Source organism: Botrytis sinoallii (genome assembly GCF_014898435.1).
Source record: "Botrytis sinoallii strain Bc 23 chromosome Unknown BSIN_011, whole genome shotgun sequence".
Classification (NCBI taxonomy): domain Eukaryota; kingdom Fungi; phylum Ascomycota; class Leotiomycetes; order Helotiales; family Sclerotiniaceae; genus Botrytis; species Botrytis sinoallii.
The window spans coordinates 1068016-1089610 of NW_024066038.1; positions in this window are offsets into that span (position 1 = coordinate 1068016).

A 21595-nucleotide genomic window follows, 5' to 3' on the forward strand; every position below is an offset into this window, starting at 1 on the left:
GTACAACCAATCAATTTAGCGATATTTCCTGTATACTTCCATCTAGTTCCATTTCATTCTATTCCATTATAAATCAATTTGATAAGAGATACTATTATACAACTATATGATAATATGATTTTATAATATAAGATCATATTATATGTGTATTAGTCATCAAGATATCCCTTATTTAGTAAGATATTAATAAGTGATTTAGTGGACTTATATGAATCCTCACACATTAACTCATATCCAAAGTAGATCTCTGTTTTCGAATCGACCCATTTGCTCTACTTTCAAATGCACACCTTTTCGTATATATATCATAACCTAAGAGCCTTATTCATTCTCCTCCAAATTTCCCTGAAGATTCCAGTTATCGATCGGCTGATATCAATCGTATACATTATAATTTTGCATGGTTGAATTCCAGTATAGTCTTGGCTCCTGTAAACAGATCACATCCAGCTGAGCTTCAGCTACTAGCTGTAATAGTGTGATATGATTCGCATATCCCCGGCCTACATTCACCCAAGCGATAATGAAACCTTTATTCCTCTGAATATACTTATTGATTGTATTACTCATAGAGAGGATCTAGATATAGTGTTTACCGTTATAAAGATCTCTGCATTATTCATCTCCAGATCTATTGGAGTGAAGGCTTTTTCTGCTAAAACTTCTATATTGAGATTCCGTTGGCTTTAGCTACGAGCTGGGTGTGTGTATAACATGATTAGTACGATTGGCAGACTTGTACTAAACCTATATAGACGTTTGCTGAGATATTTATTCTCATATACTATAATCCTTGTCCCTAGAATGATCAGGGTTTCTGTGATTGTTACTTTAGGAGACAAAAGTGGTTCAGGGGTGTGATCCGCTTTATCTGTATCTGCTCTGTGTAGTGTTTCATAGTTTTTTCTGTTAACAGCTTTGACTGCAGCCAATTCCTTTGTAATCAGAACAATCTGTTGTTTAGTGTAGACCCTAGGAGCAGCTGGGCAATTGGAATGGCCAGTGTGGAAGGGCCTATGACAATTAGTGTATTGAGCTGCTTTAGTGCATTGCTGATATACAAATATACCCTCATACTTAGTGTTTAGTTTACTGTATATCGAGCATCTTGAGGCTTTATTACAGGTGAAAGGGTTACAGTACTCTAGGCAGCCAGTGCTGTGAAGTTGAATTTCCCGGGGTTTGTCTAGGAGAACCGAGTAGGAGCTGTTATTGAATAGTCGAAACCGCGGTACTGCAGTATTGAAGCCAATGATCCAGGTGGCTCTTTTAGTGATCAGGTTGACCCCGCTACGTGCCAATCTGTAATTGATTGACTGCTTGCCGGTTTGAGCTGTAATCTCCTCCTTGATAAGCTCAATAGGTATAAGAACAGGAGTACCTTCGATGTAATAGAAATCGTATAATACTTGTAGGACTGCATACATGAACCATTTTTCTAATCTACACATACTTATTACATAAAGAGTTTTAAATACCCGCTCGACATTTTCTGTTTTCATGATCTCCTCCCGACTAGCACCAGAGCTACACCTTAATATCCAGCCTGTATTGTTCCTCTGAAGAAAGGGGATCTCTGCTAGTGTGATTCCAGCAACTGCCTCTTTTATTCTGAGTCTTAACAGGAATGGGCTAGTCTCTGAAAGCAGAGCTTCCCCGCCAGCTATTATAAGGATCGTTTTTCTCGATCCGATCATTCTCCCTTTTGAGTCTGCATGCTTCCGAACGATTAGTGTTCATACTTCCACTAGGAGCAGAGCGTATTGTATTAATAGAGCCTGTAGTGGAACTTGCTGCTTCAGGTTTTTATTTGAGTTTTCAGTATATTAGTATAGGTTTTCTGTGTATTGCTTTCTGGCTGTAGTTGCTTTGTTGCAGACTTTCTCCCTTAATTAAGGGTAGTCTCTATTACTCCTAGCAAAACAGAGATAATCATACTCTTAAACTTCGCGGCGAGTTTGCGTTGTTGGTCTTGAAACCTTTATGCAAGCTTATCTGCTAGTACTGTGAATACTTTGATCATTTCCCGTTTCTCCTTCTCTATCTTATCAATCCTTTCGAATCGTTCCTTGATTACACCAAGAGCAGAGCCTATGAGCGATCTTATAATTAATGGGGGCTGTATACCAGCCCCTAAGGTGTTAATGACTGCTTGGGGGGGGAGCACCCCCTGGGTTGAGGAACCGCTCGGCGCGCCAGGGGCGCGCATCGCCATCGGCATGATGGGAGCCTCCTGTGGTTACAAGGTTTGATAGGATTAAGCCTGCCGGGGCAGGGGAAATAAATAAGGAGTATATGTGAATCGTCCCTTGTTTGTGTGTGTTCTTTTCCAATAAGAATTGTAATATAAAGGGATTATTTGTTGTAATAATGATATTATTATTAAAGGATATAGTTGCTGCTGTAATAACTAACCCTTTGATTCCGATCTTTTGAAAGGCTTCATTTATTTTGTTTCGAATGCCTTTTTAGCTTATATCAATATCAAAAAGAGCTTATCAATAAGAAAGAGCAATAGTGATTATTTTTATAACAAAATCAGAAATAAAGCTAGCTATTCGGAAATGACTATATATTACTAGTATTAATACAAAAATAGAAAAGTTCTACAAATCCAAATCAATTATATAATACCAAAAATGCTAAGGATTTGGATATCAGGATATACATTATAGAAGGGATTCTTTTTATGGATTTTGTAAGGGCAAATATATAATATTAATATACTTGTATATAGTCTGCAATATCAAAGGAAAGTTCTGTTAATATCTAGCTGTCAAATACTCGAATTATCAAGGAAAGCATAGCAAATTCAAGAATCTGTAAAATCTATTAAGCAATTCAACAAAAAGCAGATAATATTAATTTATAAATTATATTAATATTCAAATCCTTTAAATAAATCTTAATAGGAGCTTATAAACCATAGAGAATATTCTATAGCTTGTAATAGAACTTAATATCGATTTTATTATAATTCAAGAATCTTGGATTATCAAGAATGGAATCAATTATTCAAATTCAAGATTTATTATATATTCCAATTTCATATAAATATTATCAAGATTTGATCCTAATTATTGGCTATATATACTATTATATATATTAAAAACTCTTCAAGCTATAATCAATCTAGCTTTCGATTTTCCAATAGATTCTGATATATAAATTTTTAATTATTAAAATAGAAACAAAACCTTTCAAATTATTAATATATATAACAAAGCTGATTAAGCTAAAGAGAATAGTTTTATAATTGAAAGATATTTATATAATATATCTATTATATAATAAATTATTCTTTTAAACGATTTTAATGCCTATTATTTATAATAAAATCCTTTTTTAAAGAAAAACAGAAATACTGATTAATTAATTAAATGATTTGAAGATCAGAATCTTATTTTTTTTAAATAAATCCGGAATCAATACCTTCTATCGAATTAATCTTTTTAATTTAAATATCCTTGATTTAATATTAATATTAAAAAAAATCTTTTCTCAAATTTATAACTAATAAATACTTTCAGATACAGAATCTGATTATATAGAAATAATATTCAAATTAAAAGGAAAAGAAGTTCTAACTATTCCTAATACTAAATTGATAACTAAATATAATACTAAATTAATGAATTAGAAAAAGTTTAAATCAATATTCAAATCAGAATCCTTATATTTCTTTATTCTTTTTATTTTAAATTCAATTACTTTAATTAAAAAGAATTTCTTAAATCTTTTGAAAAATAAAGATAACTATTATTTAATTCTAAATCAAACAATAAGTGAATTTATAAAGATTATTCAAAAAATAATTAAAAGATATATACCCAAAGTTATTTCAATTAAAAAAGCTAAATTATAATAAATACCTGAATTAAAGGATTTTCGAAAAGAGTTAGAAAATACAAAGCAAATAAATAAATCAAACCTAAAGAATCTTAACTTTAAAAAAGAATATCGAATTACTAGAAATAAGTATTTTCAAACTATTAAAATAATAAAGAAAAATCATTGAAATGAATTTTTAGAAAAAAAAGATATACAAACAATTTTTAAAGCAATAGCCTACATTAAAGACTTTCAAGATCAAAGAATACCAAATATTTCAACAAAAAACTTTTTCAAAGGAAAATACTCTATTTTTAAATCAACTCTATTCCTACCCTCTTTTATTATTTCAAAACCATAATAAAAAAATATAAATAATCCAAGAAATAAAAATAACCTAATCTTTCTCAAATCGAATTAAATAATATTTGTTCAGCCAAAATACAAGAAAAAACTTCTAGTTTAAATAAAATCATTTAAGAAATTATTATAAAAATTTATAAAGTAATCCTATAGATCTTTTTCATTTTTTTTAACAAACTTCTTAATTTTGAATATCATTCTAAATATTGAAAACAAGCTACTGAAGCTATTTTAAAGAAAGCCTCAAAATCTGATTATTCATTTCTAAAAGTATATAGAGTGATTATATTCTTAAATTATTTGAAAAAATTAATAAAAGGATTCTAGCTTAATAATTAGGATTTTTAATGAAAACTATTTATTTCCTATATAAGAGCTAAATAAAAGGTTAATAAAAGAAATCAGTAATTAATACTATATTATTATTAACTACAAAAATCAAAAGAAACAAATAAGCTAATAAGAAGACCTTAATATTATTCATAGATATAAAGGGAGCTTTTGATTATATCTCAAGAAACCAATTATTGGATATCTATAAAAAGCTAAGACTACCAACAAATCTTATTTCTGGATAGCTTTATTCCTATAGTAAAGATAATTAAAGTTATTCTTTAATAGTCAAACCGAATCCTTTAAGCCAATTTCAACCGGAATATTATAAGGCAGTTTAATCTTTCTAATTCTCTTTTTATATATATTAGGAACCTTTTCCTATTCAATTTAATAAAGTTTCTTTTTTATATAGATAATATTATTCTAATCATTAATTCATCCACTTAAAAAAAGAATATTAAATCTTTAGAAAGAGTTACAAAATAAATCTATAAACTCAACTCAAAGAATTCTATTCAATTTGATTTAATAAAAACTAAGTTAATACACTTTTCATTATCAAAACTAATGAAAAACTATTCAATCACATTATCTAATTCTGAAACAATTATATTTCAATCTTTAATTAAATAGCTAAGAATATAATTCGATTCAAATCTCAAATTCAATTAATATATTAATATTCGAATCATATAAGCTAAAGGAATTTTCCATCAAATAGTCTGATTAATTAATATCGAAAAGGGCCTTAGTTTTAAAGCCCTTAAACAACTATATATAGTATATATAACTAGCATAACTAATTATAATTTAATGATTTAATGGAAAGGTCAAACTTATTTTAAGAATATAATGTAATCACTTCAAAATCTAGCTTTTCATAAGATATTAGAAGTATTCAAAATAGCTTCAATTATTTCAATAAAAATAGAAGCTAGTTTAAAACCTTTTAAAATCCGATTAGATTCAAATATCAGATAATATACTTTCCGATTAGCCAAATTATTATCAAAATATCCAATCAATATTGAAAAAGAAACTTTAGCTCAATATCAAGCCGATTTAAAAATAATTCTTATATCTCGAAAAAAACGATATAAATCTATTCAACTAAATAAAATCAGAAAATCGATAAACCAGAATTTCAATCCTTTTTTATTTAAAAGATCATTTACTTTAATTTCTTTTTATAAAAAAGAGATATCTTCTTCAAAGTCAATATTAATAATTCGTTAAAAGAAAATACTGTTATTTTTTATAATATTGTTTTCAAATATAGGGATAAGAATACTATCTATATTTATACTAATGCTTTCTCCATTAGAAAGAGAATTGGTATTGGGGTAGGTATAGTGATTATACAATCAAATAATCGAATTCTATATCAAGAGCGAAGCAATATTGATATTAATTAATTGGTATATAATGGAAAGCTTTTTGGAATTACAAAAGCTATTGAATATACTAATTCTATTGCTTGCAATAATCAAAAGTTCAAGATTTATTTAAATAATCAAATTGATTTATACCGTCTAAAACTCCTTTAGATTATTCAGGATAAACCTACCAAATAAGAATAATCAAAGCAACAAAGATTATCAAAGCAAAAGGAACCGAAATCTCGCTAAATTGGATTCCTGGCCATACCTCAATTAAAGGAAATAAATTAGTAGATAAACTAATTAAAAAAACAATCACAATACAATCCATCTCAAATAAAACAAACTTTAGATTATTAGATATAATTATTAAGAAATATACTTCAGATTAATAGCTTAATATTCTCAATCAATATAAACTCAGATCAAATCAATCTTTATCAACTTATTTGAAATTATTTTCTTAGAAAATAGGCTCGAAAATCAAGCTATCAAGTAGAATCAATCGAAATACTATTAATGTATTCTTTCAATTCAAATTAGATTATGGATATATCAAATCCTATTTACATCACTTCAAACTTTCTAATAACAAATATATATATAATAATATTAAAGTATTACAATATTTCCTTATTAACTACTCCATATATAAAATTGAAAGAAAAGAAATCTTTAAGGAAATATTTTTATCCAAAATCATTATATAATTTCTATTTTATATTAAAATTGATATCAAGTTAACCATCAAATTTATTAATATTACCAAAATAGCTATAAGAATATAGTATTTGGTTAAAGCTCTAATATAAAACGAAATAGGAGAAAAAGAGGTAGTAGAAGAAGAAGAAGATATAATAATAGAGGGAGAAAGAGTTATTACAAAAATGAAAGAAATAATAATTGAAGAAAAAGAAGAAGAAGGAAAGAGTCTTTTACTAATTTCTTAAATGTTATACTTCCCTTTCCTTATTATATATAATACATATAATAAACGGGTACTAATCCTTAACATTTGTTTTTATTTCCCTAAATCGAATATATCTATCTTTGTAGAATAAAAAGTTATCTACTAGAGCCTCTAGAGGCCTAGCCGTCCTATATAATCTTAGACTGAACGTGGATGTAAATGAAATCAATCAATCAATCAATCATATTAGGGGACCAGTCAATATGATAACAAGTATCTCATCACTCTCAAATCTACTTGGATCTTGCAATATCTGATGACAATTAGCGATTTCCTAAACTTTGAAAACAAGAATCATGATCCTATCAAAACTTATCTAGATATAAATCCAGCAAGTAAGAGATAAATTGAAATGCTTGTGACATTTTGGCTAATACTACCTGTTTTATATTATCTGAGATTCCTTCCAATACGAAAAAAATCCTCTAATTCCATAATCTACAATCTGGTATTCGTCTTCCCTCCTCTGTATTGTTGGACTGCCATTCGGACTGTTAAAGACCCTGGAAAGATATGTCTTTTGGGAGAAGAGAATTAGAAAACCGTGACTTAGATTACCAAGCGTTGAATATGATTTGGGACACTTTTGATTTGCCTACACGGTCTTGCAGTGAGAAAAACTGTTGTGGTTCATTGTGAGCCTTGTGATTGTAGTTTTAGTAATCTCATAATTATGCATACAAAGATAGACGCCTCTCAATTCCAGCACAAGAAATCAATGATTTGACCGCCCTAACTCATGAGTTAATGATAACCCTATATGTTTTCGCGAAACCAGCGGTTTTTCAAAATTTCTTATACTCAGCAATCAATTCATCTGGAACGACCTCTCAACACGAATTGTCTCGTACCTGACTGGAACGCCGTGGAGAGTATACTGTAGTAAGTACGCATGCGTGCTCTAAGATTGAAGAAGACATAAGGGCTGCGGACTAACAATTGTTCGTGAAAGCAGAGAAAGTGTAACGCTTTGTGAACTAAGCATTACTGATGGTGAGCGAAAAGGCGACAGCGGGCTGCAAACTAACAACCACAGTTTAAGGATGGTTCGAACGACAGAAGGAGACTGAACAAACAGCCTCAATTCGCACAACTTCCTCTAAGCCTGGACAAGCCTCTCCACTCGTTTGATTCATCCAGCAGAAGAGATTTAGCATCAAATTCGAAACCGCAGCTCTAGCCAATTCTTCTGCATATCGCTATGTCAATCCATCATCCTCATCATGCTGCACGGCAATCCACTTGCATCTATCTTGCAGTTAATTATTTACAGATCCCTCGTTCACTCTTCTTTTTTTGGTGACTGAACAAAATAGTAGCTGAAGCTGACATGCTTTACCACAGATTGTCATTATCAACATCAACAACTACCAATGAGGTCTATCATCTAGATGCGCGAATAGCCCAGATTTCATTACAACCAGCTGCAAGAAGAACCTGGCAGGGCTGGCAGACTATAATCACAGACACAAGCACTGGCGTGGATCTTATTGCTAGTAATGTGGGATGAGGTACAAATGAGATGGATCTACGAACATCAGGGCCTGTCACTTCATGCAGGCAGTCTGCGAGGAATCTGCTGGAAGGAAGGATTGTCTCTGTAAACACCGAACTCGGTTTTATGTACTTCAACTAACTTTTATACAACGACAGGTCAATACAAGCGCTATTATATATGCAGTTACCCGTGTTTCAAACCTTGTTGACACGAAATTTCGAACTCTATCCACCCATTTTTGCCTCGGTTGTTCATGTGCTAGACGAGCAAGCAAACTTTATAGAAGCTTAATGGTGGGAAGTACGGGAGGAACCACTATTGCGTGTCGAAGACGAGGAAATATTGCTAGTGACAACGCCGGCTGAGAAAATGCTTTCATTGCGGACACTTCCAATAAAGAGAGGCAGTTTCTAATTCAGTCGATGAACGGAACAATTTTGAAGACACTGCTGAGGGTATTTGGCCGGCTCAAGTGAAGGCAACGAAGATACAAGACAAGATTGGATGCTCTTATGGAGAATATTGTTGAGTGCTATATGTTCGTGACGGAAGTACGATTGTGCGAAATTTCCTACGAACGCCTTGTGTGTACAATACTCAAAATAAACACGTCTCTCTGCGCAGTGTTCCGCAACACTCCATGTGCCTATGACCGCGTTCGTTCATATTACCTCTCTTGCCACTTTCTCGCATCTGTCATTACTCCAATTGAGTTTCCAACCAGGAAATGCTAACTTCTGCTTACTAAGGGCTTTTGGATCTACACTGGTAAGTCTTTAGTCTTTACTCATTCTAAGCTTACCTAAGTATATCCTTATGTATAATAATGGAAGTAAATAGATGTCGAATGAAGTATCTATCTGCTACGAATGGTCGAAATCAAAGGATGGCTACTACCTGGGTACTAACGCCGAAGTTTTAGCAGTGCCCATGAGTATAGAGTTTAGAGTACGGTATGGTATATTCAGACAAACTGGGTGAATCACACGAAGAAATAGCAGCATTTACAAAGATCAGTTTTTGATTAGGCGAGACTTGGAAGAGCAGTCGAAGCTAGAAGCTATGCAGGCCAATCATGGCCATTCAGTCTTGACTCTATGATCTATAAATCATTCACACTCATTCACCGTTTATGAATGAAGAAATATGACTTGTAGAGCACTAAATTCGCTAAGAGCTCACTAGGGACCTGCCGTATACCATCGACTGTACATGGTCCTAGCTCTCAATGAACCTCCAAGAATTTAAGTCTCTACATTTCTCCTCTGCAACTTTTACATTTGATTTACATTCTTGATTACGACAAACCATTCGGTGTTAACATCACTTCAATACATCATGGCTGGATCAAAGAATGAGGTCATCTGAGGCTTGGATGTACCGAATAATCCTGCAATAGAGACCGCCAGAGTTATGAAGAATCATGGCCACCCTTTATCAAGCGACAGTATCAACGAGTCTGGTAATTCTATCATTACAGTCGCAAACATGCAAACCACAAACCACTTGCACGAAGATATCACTCATGAGAAGAACGCTACTATCGAAGAATCAACCGTTAATTTGGAACTCACTGAAGAACCTCTTGTATGCCCATGGGGCAACACTTCACCGAATTTCTTGTTCAAGGACGACGCTGCAAGCAATGGAATGCGGTACAAAAATCTTTACCGTAGGAATTGCTTGTGGGGTGAACAATTTCTACTTGGGTCGAGCTTGAAAGAAGATCATCTCATGATACATTTACATGCTTTCCCAGACTTCCTCATGAACTACGTAGAAAGATATGGCTTCACGCACTTCCAGAGCCTCGCACAATAAGTCTTCATTTGGCCACCGACTCTCATTCATATCGTATCCCATGGTCCGATGATTTAAATTCCCATCTAATCACCGCAACTCTTTGTTTTGACGATGATTCAAGTGCGAATTTATCATCAGACTATCTCTTATGGACATGTCGAGAATCCTCCGAGATATTTTTGAAACATTATCGCCGTCCCTCGAGGAGTTAGACCTGTAGATGGCAAATACCATTGCCCAGATGGAGACAACAAGCCGCCTGTGTACGAGTTCAAAGCAAAGGCTGGATTGACTTTGAGGTGGATACTCTAGTTGCCAAGAACCTCGAATACACTTTTTACAAGCTAGCGTGGCTTCAAAGCCGCACAGATCTCTCCGCAATTACCAATCTTGCCATATCTGAAGCCCCTCCTTACGAAGTTTCCAACGACCCATGGTGGACGAATACTGTTCCATTTTCTCATAGAAGAGCAATTTCCCCAGACTGAAGCAGCTGTCTTTGATTGCTAATCATGCCGGGGAGGCTGACGAATGGAAATATTCAAGGGGTCATTTCGGTCCTTTGGCAGTTGTAAAAGCAACAACGTCAACTTCATGAACGAGCTAAAGCGTGTCCTACGAATTGAACGACTGGCACTTCCTGGCATATTCGATTTGGATTATGAAGAATTTATGAATTCTGAAAAGAAGGACGAAGCTCTTGCAGATCCAAAGGTATTGGAAATGCAATTTCTCCATGGAGCAAACATGAGCTACTGGGAGAATGTCGAGGTTACTCTAGCTTTTCTGGTACATTGGGAGAAAGACGGAGAGGCTTTACCCTTTGATGGATTAAAGCCAGCATGCGAGAACCATTGTCACTTCAACCTTTTCTCCGTATGGCCACTGGCAAAATGCACATACGTTGGTGGGGACACGAGTATGTCATTCCAACTGATGAAGACGGAATAGCTAATGGTGAATATTGGGGTGTCAGAGAGCTCTTTGATGACCATGAAACATCCAACAGACCCAAACCCTCGCAATGGCCATGGAATTATGCATATGATATAGTAGTTAGTAGGGGATCCTGTTGGGTCCAGAAGCAGACATAGCTAGACGATGATTTTATCTAAACATCGAGACTTACAATGTTCGACAGAACCGATGTCAATCGGATCTTGTGCGGATAATTTCGGGTATAGAGCCATCTTTCCATTATACTACCCAGAAATAGGCTTTCTATTTAAGGTCCTTATAAGCAAATAGATATTGCTCTTAGAGTCTTCATCTTCAAGCTAGCTTACATTTCAAAATACAAATGCACGTTATTAATTCTAGAACCAGCTCAAATACCGTGAAATATTTTCGTTCATAAATAGTGACTTTTGAGTGAACTATCAATGTAGTAATGTATTTCAAATCCCTTGGAAAATAATCTCGCAACTCCAAAATCAAAAGCATAAAACATACACTTATAGATTATTACGAAACTAATATTACAACACTCGAGCTTGCGCCTAGAGCGCTCGCTCTGTCAGCCTCGTACAATTGATTGTTTTATTTCATATACAGAAAAAATCATTCCAAGGCTTCATCTACCCTTTTCTCAAGCTTTTCTATTAATTTGTCGAATAAATTCTTCTCTCCACAAGACTGTACCATATTCGGCTCAAGAACTGTATACCTGATATGCTCCTGTACGGTCATGTCCATATTAAGCTCAGCGACGGTAGCAACAGCTGGAACTATCATAATTCTCAACTCCGTGTCCTCGTCGAGGAAGAGGTGGCTAGGATCTTTGAGGGAGTGAATGTTACCTATCCACTTTCTTTCCTTCTTTTATATATCCGGAGTAGTAGCATTGTGCTTTTATGTATACACACACAACAAATTTCGAAGGAAACTTTTTCTTCGAAATACAACCCGTTCGCGATCGATTTAGATCATAGTTATTAAACCAAATTGATTGTAATTGCTCCCCAGTGATTCTGACCAGTAGTTGTTGTGCTACTGTCGTCGGCGCTCCGAACATGAAACATATACGAAAATTCGCGTAAATTTTCTTATTCTGAATTACCAGAATAAGAATAAGATTCTCAATATGAGCTTTCTTAATAATCCATCAACACTTAGGGATACGGTTATGATAAAGGCTTCTTCTGAAGCCTCTATTATACCAATCACTTATCCTACTGTTGTCCTAGGTACCCCAATACCTTCAAGCCCTTCCTCGTCTTTTGAAAACCCTCAATTCGAAATCTCTAGCCCTATTCTATTAATCAACCAGCCAGCTAGTACTGGAAGAAGATTTGAAGAGTTCAATTTATTTAGTGACCCCTTTATTATTCAAGATATAATCAATACTATTTATATATTCAATCAGAATAAGAAACGGGGCTCTACAATATCCCTTAGCAATCAGAACAAACAATCTAGAATCCAAAACAACCCAAATACACCCAAGGAAGCTATTTTGAAAGCTAGAGACCTTATAGTGCTAGCTTCCTCTCTCTTCCAATTACGTAAAGAATAATCCAAGCTCTTAGATCTTCTAGAGATCTTTAGAGAATATACTGAAAAGGGGAAGCTTACTACAACTTCGAATATCATCACCTCTCAAATCACCCATTTGGAAACCGCTATACACAAAATCGAATCACAAGCGAAAGCATTAGCTAAACCTCTTTCGCCTACTATTGCTATTATCACTATATTGAAACCAATATACACTGATATTTCAAAAAAAGGAGAATGGAATTTAGTTCTCAAAGGGAAAAACATTACATCTATTAATATAGAAAAGAAATCTAATCTTATCCAAAAACAAATTATCTTAATCAAACCAGATTTTCCAAACCCTACCTCCTTTTCCCCCCTAATTATCCAAAACAAAATAAATAAAGTCTTTCAAAAGATCGGAATCAAAAAGCTAGTTATTGTAGTAGTAACTATATCCTTTAATAATAATATTATTATCACAACAAATAATCCTTTTACATCACAATTCTTATTAAAGAAAAAAGCGATTTGGAGTAATATTATCAAATTCGAAAGAATTCAAAAGGATTAAGAATGGCACAAAGTCATTATTCACAAAATCCTAATTAAAGAATTCTCAGGTACAAAAGGAATAGATCTTATACTCGATAAAATCAAAACCTTCAATTCAGATTTCAAGCCTATAGGAACCCCCTTTTGGCTTATACTTGCCTCCAGAAGAGCTCATCAACAAAGAGTGCTATCGTTATTGCTTTTGCTACAAAATCAGAAGCAGAATTAGCTATTCGAAAGCGATTATATATTGTTGGAAGTAGTATAAGAATAAAACAATTCTACAAATCAAAACCAATTATATAATATCAGAAATATTAAGGATTTGGGTATCAGAATATTTATTATAAAAGGAATCCTTTTTATAGATTATATAAAGGCAAGTATATTATATTAGTATACTTGTGTATAATATGTAATATCAGAGGAAAGTTCTATTAATACTTAAAAGTAAAATACTCGAATTGTTAAGAGAATTATATAATAAATTCGAAAACATACGAAACCTATTAGGTTATTTAATAAAAATCGAATATTATTTATTAATAAGTTATACTAATATTCGAATTCTTTAAATAAATCTCAATTAAAGTTTATAAGCTACAAAGAACATTCTATAGCTTGTAATAGAATTTAATATCAACCTTATTATAATTCAAGAACCTTGAATTATTAAAAACGGAATCGATTATTCAAATTCAAGATTTATTATACATTCCAATTTCATATAAACATTACCAAGACTCAATTCTAATTATCGGCCATGTATATTACTATATATATCAAAAACTCTTTAAACTATAATCAATCTAGCTTTCGATTCTCCAATAAATTCTGATATACAGATTTTCAATTATCAAAAATGGAAACAAAACCTTTCAAATCATCAATATATATAATAAAGCTAATCAAGCTAAAGAGAAAGGTTTCACAATTGAAAGATATTTGTATAATATATCTATTATACAAAAAACCATCCTTTTAGATAACTTCAATACCCATCACCTATAATGAAATCCTTTTTCAAAGAAAAGTAGAAACACTAATCAATTAACTGAATGATTTGAAGATCAGAATCTTATTCTTTTAAACGAGTCTGGAATCAATACTTTCTATCAAACTAATCTCCTTAATCCAAATATTCTTGATCTAACACTAGCATTAGAGGGAATCTCTTCTCAAATTCACAATTAACAAACACTTTCAAATACAGAATCTGATTATACAGGAATACTATTTGAATTAAAAGAAAAAGAAAATCTAAATATTTCTAATACTAGATCAATAGCTAGATATAATACTAAGCTAGTGAATTAGGAAAAGTTTGAATCAATACTCAAATCGGAATTCTTATATTCCTTTATTCTATTTAATTTAGAATTAATTATTTCAATCAAAAAGGATTCCTTAAACCTTTTGAAAAACAAAAACAATTATTATCTAACTTTAGATCAAATAGTAAACGAATTTACTAGAATCATTCAAAAAGCAATAAAAAGGTGTATACCTAAAATTGTTTTAATTAAAAGAACTAAATCATAATTATTATTATTATTATTATTAGTAATTTTCAACCGGGCCGTATAGGCGAGCCTCCCAGGGGGCATTACGGTTGGGCTAACTGCGGGATAATCTCTAATTTATATGATCCCCCTCTCCTAAAAATGAGGTCTCAATACCCTCAGTAGCCTCCCAAGCGATAGCTAGCGCGCTTGCGCTTTTGTCTCCGATCCTCTGAGCGCCTCCGTGCACGCTTTCCGATCTTTTATATAATGTTTTGATTGAGAGCTGCTTTATCCTATAAGGGTAGCTTTTGTATGTATTCTAGTGCAGTGTAGAGTATTGCATATATCGATTTTGTTCTTTATAGCCTTGTTATATCGATCGCCTCCTATTCTGTATTTGTGTTCACCCGGATCGGTCAATCCATTTCCATTTCCTCTTCCTATTCTTCTGGTAGCATTCTAGGGCATATACTTCTGTAGAAGTCTGTTATAGCAATAAATTCAGCGAACTTAGCTGGTGTATGTATTAGCTGTTTCAGTAATCGTTCTTGAGCCACCCGGTTGCAGAATGAGTATTTGGGCCTGATATCTGGAGGCTAGGTTTTGTAGATCACAAGGACTTTGCAGCAGTGCATAATGTGTTCAGAGGATTTGTATACACCACATGAGCAATGGATCGTTGCTTCCTTATATTTAAATTGTTGGTGATAGTTTTTGAAATCGCCGTATACTGAGCGGATTGCTAGTATGTGGTGGAAAGTAGCTTGTGAGAGTTCTAATTCATTAGAGCATTTGTTTGTGCTCCTTGGATTCCATTTCTGGTACTGTTTGGAGAGCATTGGTTTCTGTTTGATCCACCATGTCTGTGCTGCTGATTCCATAGCAGTTTTTGCTATAAAGCGGATATTGCTTGTTATAGATCGATTTGCATACCCTGAGACTGATTTTCTTGTTCTTTTATTAATGAGTATATCTACATGCTTATTTCTTTTGATCCCTATATAACCTAGCAACCATTTGATCTGAATCGAGTGTATTTGCATTAATTTGTGATATTTGAGGAAAGCCATTGCGATGTGATAGAGGCTATACCTCTCATTCCCCATATCACCGATGTGCTATCGATATACATACAGATTTCCATTTGTTTTATACCGGTAATATTTCTGATCGCTACTTGGAGGCCTCGATATACCCCGATCGTTTTCGCGTCGAATACATAAGAGTTGTAATGCAATCCATTGTTTCCTTTGTATACTACCGTCTGTTCTCTATATACGACATATTCATATTCTACTCGCCTACCATCCTTATCGGTCTGTTCCGATCCATTAAAGAATATAGTGATTTGATCGTGTGTACGCTTGTTCCATTATTTCTGAAACTGCTCTGCCGCTATCTTTTTTATAAGACCTCTAGTGGGATCCATTTGACACCCTAGTGTGTAATGGGACTCTACTAAAATTATCTCCTTGATTCGGGAAAGGCACTAGCTGATTACCTGGATCTTTGTTCTAGCTGGCTGCAATTGGCCTTCCCTGTTGCCGGAGGAGTAAGTAGCTCTTATCCCTCGATGATAAAAAGAGTGTTTTGGATTAATAGTTTGGACACGGAAGGCTGCTCTCCATTTTATTTGTTCTAATACTATTTCTACTGGTGAAAAAGCACTATCCCTTATTATCACTGTATTCGGGGTTATTCACCAGATTAGGAGGACTTCTCTGATTGCTATTCATAGAACCTTGTTGATAGCTAAAATCGCTCCTCCTAATCGAGTGCTCATTACTATTGGTATTCTGTTTCGATACTATCCAGTGGTTTTTGTTTGTCCTATATATTATATCTTTACCCTATAGAATAGAACTAGATATAAATAAATGATCACTGCTTTCCATAAAGATACTGCTGGAGGTCTATTTGTAATCCGGGCTAGCCCTTGGATGTGATGAGCTAATTTCCGGCCTTTGGCTATTTGCGTTTCGATATACTATTTGAATATGAGCTTGCAATCAAACTACACGCCCTAGCCATCATAGAGCCAATCCTGGTGCGATCGGAGAGATGATGCAATCGCGATTTATTTCACATGCCGGATTGATGGAATGCTTGTATCGTATTATATGGATCATCTCCATCTTTTTGGATGCGAAGATTATTTTGTTCCTAACTCTCCAGTGGAATATGCTTTTCACATCTCTTGCTAGTATTGTGACGTTTGTTGAACGCTTGCCGATGATCGGTATAGACAGATGTCGTTTACATACCCGAATCGGAGTTTAGGGTCTTGCTAGAGTAGCTCTGCGAGATAAAGTATGTATAGGACTGGCGAGAGGGGTGAGCCTTGTGGGGTACCGCATTCCACTGTGCTGTAGCCAGTTATTGCTTCGTTAAGTCTAACCCTGAGTTGCCTTTGGGTTAAGAAGGAGTCGATCAGAGCGATCAGGTTCTGTGGGAACCCCAACTAAATCATAATGAACACCTGAATTGAAAGATCTCCAAAAGAGCTAAAAGAAGTAAAGCAAAGAATTGAATTAGATCTAAAGAATTATAGCTTTAAGAAAGAATATCAAATTACTAGAAACAAATACTTTCAAGTTATTAAAACAGCAAAAAAGAATTATTAAATAAATTTCTAGAAAAGGAGAACACAAAGACAATTTTCAAAGTAATAGCTTATATTAAAGACTTTCAAAATCAAAGGATATTGGATATTACAATAAAAAGCTTTTTCAAAGGAAAATACTCTACTTTCAGATCAACTCTATTCCCATCTCCTCCTATTACCCCAAAACCATAATAGAAAGAATATAAACAATCCAAGAAATGAGAATGGCCTAATTTTACTCAAATCGAATTAAGCAATATCTGTTTAGCTAAAATTCAAGGAAAAACCCCTAATCCAGATGGAATCACTTAAGAGATTATTATAAAGATTTATAAAACAATTTTACAAATCTTTTTTACTTTTTTTAATAAACTTATTAATCTAGGATATCACCCGAAATATTGAAAACAAGTCACAAAAGCTATTCTAAAGAAAGCTTCTAAATTAGATTATTCCTTTTCAAAAGTATATAGAGTAATTGTATTCTTAAATTGTCTGGATAAAATAAGCAAAAGGATTCTAGCTCAATAATTAGGATATTTAGCGAAAACAATCCATTTCTTTCACAAAAGTCAAATGGGAGGATACCAAAAGAAATCAGCAATCGATACTGCACTTTTATTAATTACAGAAATCAAAAGAAACAAGTAAGCCAATAAAAAGACCTTAATATTATTTATAAATATAAAGAGAGTATTCAATCATATTTCGAGAATCGACTATTAGATATTTATAAGAAACTAAAATTGCCCACAAATCTAATAGTTTGAATAATCTCATTTCTTCAACAAAAACAATTGAAACTATCTTTTAATAATCAAATCGAATTTTTCAAACCAATTTCGACCGGAATACTACAAGGCAGCCTGATTTCTTCAATTCTCTTTCTTATATATATCAGGAAGCTCTTTTTATCCAATTCGATTAAGTTTTTTTTCTATATAAATAATATTGCTTTAATTACATATTCATCTATATAAAAAAAGAATATCAAAACTCTAGAGAAAATTACAAAACAAATCTATAAATTCAATTCTAGAAATACAATCCAATTCGATTTAGCAAAAACAGAGCTAATACACTTTTCATCATCCAAATTAACAAAAAAATATCCAATTATATTATTCAATTCGGAAATAATTGTATCCCAATCTCTTATTAGATAATTAAAAATATAGTTCAATCTGAACCTTAAATTCGATTAATATGTTAATATTCAAATTATACAAGCGAAAGGTGTCTTCCATTGAATAGCTCGATTAATTAATATTGAAAAGAGCCTTAATCCTAAAGCCCTTAGATAATTATATATAGCATGTGTAACCAGTATAGCTGATTACGGATTAGTGATTTAATGAAGAGGTTAAACTCATTTCAAGAATATAATATAATCGCTTCAAAACCTAGTTTTTCGAAAGATATTAAAAGTCTTCAAAACAGCCCCAATCCTTTTGATAGAAGTAGAAGCAGGTCTAAAGCCCCCAAAATTCGATTAGATTTAAATGTTAGGCAATACGCATTTCGTTTAACTAAATTCTTATCAAACCATTCAATCAATATCGAAAAGAAATATCAGCTCAATATCAAACCGATTTGGAAGTAATCCCTACTCCTCAAAGAAAACAATATAAATCAATCCAACTTGATAGAATTAGAGGATCAATAAATCAGGATCTCAATCCTATTCATTTGAAAAGATTATTCACTTCAACTTCCCCCCATGAAAAAAGGAAATTCCCTTCAGAGTCAATATTAGCAATTCATCAAAAGAAGATACTACTATTCTTCACAATATCGTTTTCAATCACAGAGATAAGGATACTATCTACATTTATACTGATACCTCTTCTACTGAAAAAGGAATAGGTATAGGTATAGGTATAATTGCAATACAACTAAACAATCGAATTTCATATTAATAACAATTGAATATTGATAGTAATCAACTAGTGTATAATAAAGAGCTTTACAGGGTTACTAGAGCTATTGAATATACTAGCACAATTGCCTATATTGGTAACAAATTCAAAATATATTCGGACAACCAAGCTGATCTATATCGCTTAAAAACACCATCAGATTACCCTGGACAAGCCTATCAGATTCGAGCAATCAAAACAGCGAAAATCATCAAAGCAAAAGGAGCTGAAGTATTTCTAAATTGGGTTTCAGGATATATTTTAGTAAAAGGAAATGAGCTAGCAGATAAATTAGTAAAGGAAGCAATTACAATATGTTTTATTTCAAACGAAATAAGTTTTGGACTTCTAGGTATAATAATCAAAAAGTACGATTCAGATCAATAACTTTCTATTCTCAATCAATACAAACTCAGATCAAATCAATCCCCTTTGATCTATTTAAAGCTATTTTTATGGAAGATAGGATTGAAAATCAAGCTATTAAGTGAAATCAAGCGAAACATTACTAGCGCATATTTTTAATTCAAATTAGGTTATGGATATATCAAATCTTATTTATATCGATTTAAACTTTTTGATAATAAATATATATATGGTAATATTGAGGCTTCATAATATCTCCTTATTAGTTATTTTATATACAAAGTAGAGAGAAAAGAAATATTCAAGAATATATCATTATCTAAAATCATTATATAGTTCCTATTCTATATAAAAGTAGATATTGAATTAGCTATTAAATTCACCAATATTATTAAAATCGCTATAAGAGTATGGCACTTGGTTAGGGCTTTTATATAAGACGAGATAGAGGAAGGAATAGTAGTAAAAGAGGAAAAAGGAGAAGAGAATGAAGAAGAAGTAATTAGGGAAATAAGAGAGGGCTTTGATTTTCTTATAATTTCTTGATTTTTATAATTTTCTTATTATATGCAATGTGTATAATGAGCGGGCACTGTTCCCCAGTATTTGTTTTCACTTCCCTAAATTCTAAATTGTATATATCCATTTTTGTAGAATAAAAAGTTATTTGCTAGAGCCTTTAGAGGTCTAGTTGTTCTATATAGTCTTAGACTGAAGGTGGACGTAAATGAAATCAATCAATCAATTTATGTATGCAACAGTCAGTCATTTCGGGGGATATCAAGGGTAATCCATGAATAGCTAGTCGTGAAGTTGACCCTTTGGCTTGGGCTTCCAATATTCAGGTTTAGGATGTAGAAAGCCTCGATGGCAATGAGATTAAGGTGCATGCACTAGAAACTGTAGGATTTATGGCGGAAGATGTTGATATATGTGTTGGTCAAGGTAATGCAACGACTGCATTACTGTGGGGTGATTCATTTATATTTTGGGTGCTGAATGGTCTTTTCGCTTTGATGTTACTGTGCTTATTCATCTAAAACTCGACCAAAAAGTTGTGTTTCACAGCCCTCCTTCTATTCATATCAAATTTCAAGTTGTCTATTTGAAAAGCACCTCGGTGACAAGAGACGGTGAAGAGCTATAGCTTGCAATGATCTGAAAAATTGTAACAGAAGATTATAGATAAATGAACTCGGTGAAAGGATTGGCTCTGATAGTTGGGTACGTCTAGAGAAAATGTGATGGTCTTAGAGCAGAGCAGTATTAATTTGCCTTTGTTGATAGGCCTGTGTTGATCGACGTATAATGTTCAACGTACCTAGGTAGTTCCTATCTCAGATATGGGACAACCAAGAGGGATAATTGTCGGGATATCGATCATGCGATCATAGAGAAGGCACTATTTTAGTCAGTGAGTCGCTAGCTCTTCCTTGTATGAGTACTAGCCTCCCATAATTGATATGATTAGATAAGAACGATTACAATTATAATAAACTGAAGTACTTTATACTTATCAACCATATTAATAACAACAAAATTCATCACTGCATACGAAGCATAAACTCAAGCTGATTTGATCAATCACCGTAGTAAAAAATAAGATACGTCTCGTTATATTTGGACGTTACACAAAATACCTAGGTACATCATATACTGCTCTGGGGAGTGAATAATATCCTCTAGGCATGAATTTAACATCGGATAAATAATTTGTATTCGGAATATGCCGTATGAAGAATTTGATACAATCGTACGAATAATGCTCAGTACTATATTAGTTGCTTGAGCTTCTGAGAAATTACAACTTGCTTCTAATCACAACTTCCAATAAACTGGAAAAAGTTTGCAGCAATAAACCAAATCCTACAAGTACACACTTTCAGCTATGTAGGGTGCTACTTTGTCACCAGAGAGATCGCAATCAAACGACCCGGAATCCGAAGTAATTTTGTTAAATACTATGAGAGAGAATATTAGTGAGGGT